The sequence below is a fragment of the Notolabrus celidotus genome, chromosome 3, assembly GCF_009762535.1.
Source record: "Notolabrus celidotus isolate fNotCel1 chromosome 3, fNotCel1.pri, whole genome shotgun sequence".
NCBI lineage: Eukaryota > Metazoa > Chordata > Actinopteri > Labriformes > Labridae > Notolabrus > Notolabrus celidotus.
Window position 1 is genome coordinate 8,241,523 of NC_048274.1, and position 8,676 is coordinate 8,250,198.

Below are 8,676 nucleotides of genomic sequence, written 5' to 3' on the forward strand. Positions count from 1 at the left end.
CACACAAGTCAAGATCAAGAAATGTAATACATTTTAAAAGACCTAGAATATCTTGAAAATAACTTTAAAAGAATACAGTTCTTTAAGATATAGTCTTTTTTTAAAAAACGGTTACACTTGAGTAAAATACATAGATAAATAAATAAAGTTCAGGTAAAATCAGGAAAGGATCTGGTATAAAAGTATATTTTAAGAGGGGATTTAAAAGATATTACTGACTCAGTAAAAATAATACAATAATACATTTTAAAATAAATAAATATTGTTAAAGTAATGTTAGATTACAGCAGGTTCTACACTTACCTGTCCAGCAGACAACCTCTGCGTCGTCCTTCAAACAAAACTCTGTCTTTATCGACTTTCAACTTGAAAAAGCAACACCTATGTTTGTCCTGTTTTTTTTTTATTTTATCTGTGCTTCCCATTTGTCAATTTATTACTATCATAAAAGATCAATACAAATTATTTGAAGCAAAGCAACAACAACCGCTCTCTTTTCTTCTTCAACAACAACCACTCTCTCTTCTTCTTCTTCAACAACAACCGCTCTCTCTTCTTCTTCTTCAACAACAACCGCTCTCTCTTCTTCTCCATCAACAACCGCTCTCTCTTCTCCTTCTTCAACAAACACAAGCACTTTCTCTTCTTTTTCTTCAACAACAGTTTCTCTTCTTCTCCATCAACAACCGCTCTCTCTTCATCTCCATCAACGAAAACCGCTCTCTCTTCTTCTCCTTCAACAACAACCGCTCTCTCTTCTCCTTCTTCAACAACAACAAAAAACGGTCTCTCTTCTTCTCCATCAACAACAACCGCTCTCCCTTCTCCTTCTTCAGCATCAACCGCTCTCTCTTCATCTCCATCAACGACAACAGCTCTCTCTTCTTCTTCTTCAACAACAAACGCTCTCTCTTCTTCTCTTTCAACAACAACCGCTCTCTTCTTCTCCATCAACAACCGCTCTCTCTTATCCTTCTTCAACAACAACAACAACCACTCTCTCTTCTTCTCCTTCTACAACAACTGTTCTCTTTTCTTCTTCTTCAACTACAACCGCTCTCTCTTCTTCTTCTTCAACAAAAACACTCTCTTCTCCTTCTTGAAGAACAACCGCTCTCTCTTCTTCTCCATCAACAAGTACTGCTGTCTCTTCTTCTTCTTCAACAACAAACGCTTTCTCTTCTTCTCCATCAACAACCACTCTCTCTCTTTCTCCTTCAACAGCAACAGCTCTCTTTTCTTCTTCTTCTCCAACAACAACCGCTCACTTTTCTTCTTCTTCAACAACCTCTCTCTCTTCTTCTCCTTCAACAACCGCTCTCTTTTCTTCTTCTTCAACAACAACCGCTCTCTCTTCTCCGTCTTCAACAAAAAACGCTCTCTCTTCTTCTCCTTCAACAACAACCGCTCTCTCTTCTCCTTCTTCAACAACAACCGCTCTCTCTTCTTCTCCATCAACAACAACCGCTCTCTCTTCTCCTTCTTCAACAACAACCACTTTCCCTTCTTTTTCTTCAACAACCGCTCTCTCTTCATCTCCATCAACGACAACCGCTCATCTTCTTCTCCTTCAACAACAAACGCTCTCTTTTCTTCTTCTTCAACTACAACCGCTCTCTTTTCTTCTTCTTCTCCATCAACAACCGCACTCTCTTCATCTTCATCAACGACAACCGCTCTCTCTTCTTCTCCCTCAACAACAACCGCTCTCTCTTCTCCTTCTTCAACAACAACAACAACCGCTCTCTCTTCTCCTTCTTCAACAACAACAACCGCTCTCTCTTCTTCTCCATCAACAACAAAAACTGCTCTCCCTTCTCCTTCTTCAGCAACAACCGCTCACTTTTCTTCTTCTTGAACAACAACCGCTCTCTCTTCTTCTTCTTCAACAACCGCTCTCTTTTCTTCTTCATCAACAACAAACGCTCTCTCTTCTTCTCTTTCAACAACAAAAAAACGCTCTCCCTTCTCTTTCAACAACAACCACTTTCTCTCCTTTTTCTTCAACAACAAACGCTCTCTCTTCTTCTCCTTCAACAACAACCGCTCTCTTTTCTTCTCCTTCAACGAAAACCGCTCTCTCTTCTTCTCCTTCAACAACAACCTTTCCCTCGTGGGGAAAAAGCACCTTATGTAAATACCTTTAAATTAACACTTAAATAGTTTAGCTGATGAAATTCCCTGAAATGTTGAATATACTTCCTAAGAATTGTGTGGTACTAAGAGATACGGTACTTCAAAGAAGAACAAAGAGAAAGTATTATGAAATACTTTAAAATAATATTAAAACATATCAATAAAGTCAATAAAATAAGATCAGATAAATACCTTTTATATATTTAAACAGCTTTATATATTTATTTGGATAAAATGAAAACAATATTGCATGCAGATCTCACATTTTAGTCGACATTGATTTGCATGTAATCTGTTTATCTAAACTAACAAAAGAAACAAGAATTTGAAAAGCGAGTGATATTAAAATTAGTTTGTGGAATTGAATCATAACCGGCGTTGGTCTTTCCGTCTCGGCTGTCGCCCACACTTCCTTTAAACCTGCTAATTTTAGACGCAGGGGTTTTGATCGGGGAAATCAACCGCTCACATGTCTCAGTGAAAGAGCAGGAATGAAACTCAACTGTGGACTTTGTAACCCAAATTGTTGATCCAGATATAGGTTGTATAACAATGTAGGGGAATTCAAAAATACCTGATTGAGGACTGGAATACACATTGTTGTGAAAATTAACTCTGTCTGAAATGTCCCTGTGGTGCTACATGTGTCTCTTTGAGGATGCATTTACCTCAGGATGACAGGTTGATGGAAATATCATCAGATATCCTCTTATATATATATCCCACATACGACAGGAAATCAGAGTAAAGTGAGGTCCTCCGGTTGCCCACGTGGAAACACTGACGCAGACCTCTGCACTTTAGAAAAAGAAAGTGTGTTTGTTTCTCTTTTTGACTGACAGATATCACTGGCAGCTCTGGTTTCTCCGACCGTAGCTCACAAAGAAATGAAAGTAGGTGAAGTTATTAGTGAATCTATTATCAAACATTTTTATGACTCTGAAAAAAGTAAGTTCCCCCAACACTCAGTTTCTTCTCCGTCTTTCAGACACTTTCTCTGTCTCGAGGACACAAAGGTTTTAACACAGTGGTAAATTTTCTTTCGTAAAATGAAAAGGGAAACTTAGAGGGACTTCCTCACTGAATTTGTTATCTGTATCAGGTGGAGACGGAGTCAGACAGGCAGACAGACAGACAGAAGTGCAGTTTGCACTCTCAGCTGGCATATTACACGTTGTGAATTTCCAAGAGGGGGGGTCCCTGCTGCATTTCTGCTTCTTCCCCCGCCCCCTCATGTACTTTCAACCTTTTCCCTTTAACTCTAACGCTGCTGTCCTTTTCAACGTGTTTCCTCTTGAACACGTTCGGAAGAATGTGATGTCCCAGGCGCATTCACGCTGCATGAGTGTAAAAAAAGATTTTGCATACAGCCTGAGTGTTCAGAAAGTACAATCCTCAGTGATGGAGTTTAGGGTGGAGAAGGGGGGAAGTGAGGTAGTGAGAATGAACGGGGAGCCACCTTGTCTTCTCAGAAGCTGATCACTATGACTTAGTTACTGGGTTACCACAAGCAAACATTGCGTGCAATGCCATCTGAGATGTGTAACGAGGATAGTTTGCTGGATCACAGTCATTTAGGGGAAAGGGGTCTGTGATAAAATCCCCACCAGCGGCACTGTTCTAACTGTCAAACAGAAATCCAATTCATCTCAGGACCCTGCACAGTCATAGTGCTCACATATTTCACAGGTGGCTTAATGAGAATCCAGTAAATAGGAAGAAAGAGCACATCTCTCCCATGTTAGCATCTCTACACTGCCTCCCATAAAACCCAGAATACAATTTAAAACCCTTCTTCTAACCTACAAAGCTGTTAATGGTCAGACACCTTCGTATCTTTAAGAGCTCATAGTGCCCTATTACCCCTCTAGAACACTATGCCCCCAACATGCAGGCCTGCTCATCGTACCTAAAGTCTCTTGAAGTAGTATGGGAGGTTGAGCCTTCTGCTATCAGGCACCTCTCCTTTGGAATCATCTACCAGTCAGGGTCAGGGAGGCAGACACCCTCTCTACTTTTAAGAGTCGGCTTCAAACTTTCCATTTTCATAAAGCTTATAGTTAGAGCTGGATCAGGTTTGGACCAGCTCTTAGTTATGCTGCTATAGGCTTAGACTGCGAGGGGAACTGACACACATCCCACAATTCTACAATTTCATTTAGCAGACACTTTTGTTGTTTGACTGGAGGGAAAAACCTTAGTAAGTGCGACAAAGTGCTTCAAGTTGATTGGCCACAGGTTCTGCCACCTAGTGCCAGAAGAAGTGGGGGGGGGGGGGGGGGGGGGGGGGGTTCAAAAGATAATGTAGCCACAGCTAATCACAACAAACAATTCAAGTCAACAATATCGTTCAACATTCAACAGCATTCAATTTTCAGTGCTAAATATTCAATAAGAGCTGGGTTTTAGAACTTCTGATTCATTCTACCCCTGAGGAAAAAGAGGAGAAGGGTCAGGTTAAGTGCCTAAGTGTTCCCTGAACAGTTGAGTCGTCAGACATCTCTTAAAAGTAGAAAGGGACTCTGCGGATCGTAAGGAGTTAGGTAATTCATTCCACCAGTTGGGAAAAACAGGTCTTGTGTCTGCCTGTCTCTTACTTTAACTCTTCTTGTCCCATTAAAGTTAGTAACCATAGACCTTTCTGGAGTCCCTGAGCTCCCTTGTCTCGTAGGTTCCTCTGGATCTCTGCTGCTGTGGACGTGCCAGACTCCAGATGCTACTACTACTACTACTATCCGTCTCACCACTATCACCTCTCTCTCTCTTCATCTCCCTCTATCCCTCTCTCCAACATGGTCTCAGCAGATGTGTGTCTAACATGAGTCTGGTCCTGCTGGAGGTTTCTGCCTGTTAAAGGAAGTTTGTCCATGCCACTGTAACCTGCTAAATGCTGCAAAGTGCTCTGCTCATGGTGGATTAAGATGAGATCAGACTGAGTCCTGTCTGTAAGATGGGACTGGATCTTATCCTGTCTTGATGTTGGGTCTCTGTTGATAATATAACATCAGCTTTTTACAATTAAAATATTAATTAAAACCATGTTAAAAAAGAAAAGTCTGGATTTAAACGCTTCAGTGCTGTCAGGATGTCTGGAGTCAGACAGGAGGCTGTTTTTCGGGAACAGGAAGCATGATATGAGAAACAGGGTCCACAGTCTACCAACTTTCTTTATTTTAAGATCACTTTTGTCTTCAATAGACAGATTTGACAGCCGGCAGACAGGACGTATGGAGAGAAGGAGGGAAGCTGTGACAGGCAACAGTGGACCCCAGCTGGAATTGAACCAGAGATGCTGCAGGCAAGTGGTGATACAATAACAAGACAGTTGCTGAAAGGCTCAAATAATATGAATGGTACCGAACTATATTTACATAAATACTATAAACAGTGTTTAAATAGGTGTTAAAGTAGGTATGTGCACAGCCTTGTGGCTCTCAGGCTAATTGGACTTCTAAAGCATCTTTTCTGGTATGAGACTAGAAAAGATGCTATGCAGAGTGTCCATCAGTATTAACTTATCCCACCCACACACTCCTGGGTTCAGTGTTTTGCCAAATGACGCATCGGCATGCGGCTGCAGGAGCTGGGGATTGAACCTCCACCCTTCCGGAGACAACCGACTCTACTGCTGAGCCACATCCGCCCAAGTAAGGAACAGTCATCGCAGTGCTCGTCCCTGAGCTTCTCTTTTAGTTCATGACCGAGCACCTGAAAGAAACTTCCCATCAGCCTTAGCTGTAGTTTGTGTTCAGTGCTAAGTTGTCATGTCAACACCAAAACTAAAACAGTAAACACAGTGTAACTTCTACCTAATGAACGTCAGCGTCTTAGCACACTGTTTCACTGTAATGACCTCAACCTCAAGGGGCTGCTAGCGGGGCACTCATATAACACACCTCCAAATAAAAGTATCGTAATTAAGAGCTTTTATTTGAATTTATTAATTATTTGAATTAATTATTTTATTGTTATGTCATTTAAAATATAACTGTGAATTAATTATTCTATTTATTACAAATAAATGCTCTAAAAACAATATTTTAAAAGTAATGTAATTAAGCCTTTATTTGAATTTTATCTTAATTTATTATTTTTTATATTTCAAATTAATGCTCTAAATGACCATATTTGAAGAAATATGGTAATTTGGAATTTATTATGTACATGAATTCATAATTGTATGTGTTTCAAATAAATGCTCTAAATTACAATATTTTTTTAAATATTCTAATTCAGAGCCTGTGTTTGTATGTGTTAAATATTTTTAATTTATAATTTAAATAATTTCAAATAAAAGCTCTAAATGACAATTAAAAAAAATCTATATTGTCCTTTAGAGTATTTATTTGAATGTATTTTTTATTTGAATTTTTGATTGATAAATGCTTTAAATGACAATATTTGTATTTGAAATTTTGAAAAATGTTTATAGATTTAAATAATGATGATCATTTTACCAAAACACATAACAAAAAATAGTAAAATCTGAGAAAATTATCATTTTGCAGTTTTTTACAGAGCTGTACATATATATAAATATTTGAAATAAACCTGATAATATTTGTTACCATAATCTCAAAGTTGCTGTCTAATGAGTCAGACATTGCACTCTTATTGCACTGGAATCTCTAACTCTGGGGATTCCTCTTTCTAGGTCCTTAATTTTCTTTACAAGGACATCTTTGACGATTACATTTGAATCCAAAAGTATATGAAAATGTAGATTCATGGTTAAGAGTTTATTTATTCAGTGACTGCGGTGTCTGTAGCTGATGCCAATATTTGCTTAGGAATATTAAACTCCTGTGATATGACTTTGAACATTAGGGGGTTGTGGTTTTGCCCCCTTCATGCTCAAAAAGATCTCTCTCCTTTTCCTGGCAAATGTCTGACACATTGTTGTACATATTTGAACAAAGCATTGAACTAAGATTAATAATGTCAAAGAACCATCATCCTTACGTCAGCTTCAGAGATGAATCTACTCTCTCTGGTAGGCAGCATTTACATACAAGACTTCTGCCCGTCTCTGTTGCGTGATTTTCTGTTTTCTATTTGATAGTCATTCAGTTCAAAGGGGGATTTCGCATGACTCATGCGAGTGTATAAAAGACATGATAACTGACATTCTGGTTTACTGTTCAACGTGGAGAGAGTGAGAGACCAACCAGAGGGTGGAAAGAGGGAGAGAGAGAGACATCGGATGAGAAGAAAGAGAGAAACCAATTGCTGAAAGAGGATGTGCTGCACAAGGGAACCAGGTCAGTGACTATCTAACAACCATTAAAACAAACACTCACTTCCTGACAACACCTTGGTGTGGATTAGCATCTTTATTCTTAACTTGAGCAGCTGCACCTGTTACATCCTGTTTCTACTCTCTGGATGGAAAGATAACAGACAGAGTTTTCATGTAAACTTTCACTTTGACTTGATTCTAACCCTCTGACGTGTCCTTCAGAGCTCTGGTGATAATCTTCATTACACTCTGGGTTTAATAGACAGAACTTATTTAATTCAAGAGATTAGCTGTTTGCCTTGAATTCTCAAAGTGTGTGCAGTTCAGTTTTTTTTTTCTTTGAATGAGTCAACTTTAAAACTTTGTAAGAATCTAAATACTTACAGTGTTTTAAAATCTGGCTAATCAGAGTAGATTTGATTTTGTTCTTTACAAAAAGGTTGAAAATGTATCATCATTCTTATTACACATATCATTAATACTCTCCTGCACTTTGTCACACGTCACTGCTGATAAATCTCTAATCTAGGTTATCAGATACTCAACAGCATGCAGTCTTTGAGCTTTAAATGAATCACCACAACTCAAATGATTAAACGATATCTGTCTCCCCCTGCAGGTCATCCTCAGAAGTGTGAAAGGCACAGGTGAGGCAAGCATATGGAGTGATGTGACGGCCTTCAGGTGCATGTCCCAGGTTGAGGTTAATGCTAATCGTGATAGGGGTTGTAAATAACAAGACGCCTAACATGTTAGCATTTGCTTCACTTTGGGAAAACTCACAAGAATTGAAAGATATATAAAAACAAGGCCACTAAATCACCGACGGAGCTGCAGGACTGTGACTCAAGAACAGGTAAAAATGGTGAGAATCCATCCTGCTCTTTGTGAACAACATTTGCACCATATTTTTTAAAATTCTAAATATAATTTTCAGTATGTTTTTTGAGTGAACCTACATTTAAATTCCAACCTTTTCATTTTGGATTGTGTTAAAGGCATTTGAATTTACTATGTAATCCCACACAAGTAAAAAAGTCTATGTATAGAACCTCCTTTTACACAGCTCTGCTTCACCTGATCACTCAGTATGTACAGCAGTATAAAGGGAACAAAGTACTTTATTGAAGATTACAGATGCCATTCGGTGGGTTATTTGCAGTACAGCCTTAAAGGCAGAGACCCCGTCGTCTGTGAGGGATTTTAAATTTTTAGAAACATTGAAAGATTGAGCATTGGAAATATTCTCACACTTCATTGGATGAATAAACCATCAACACACACACGAAAATGCATTCATT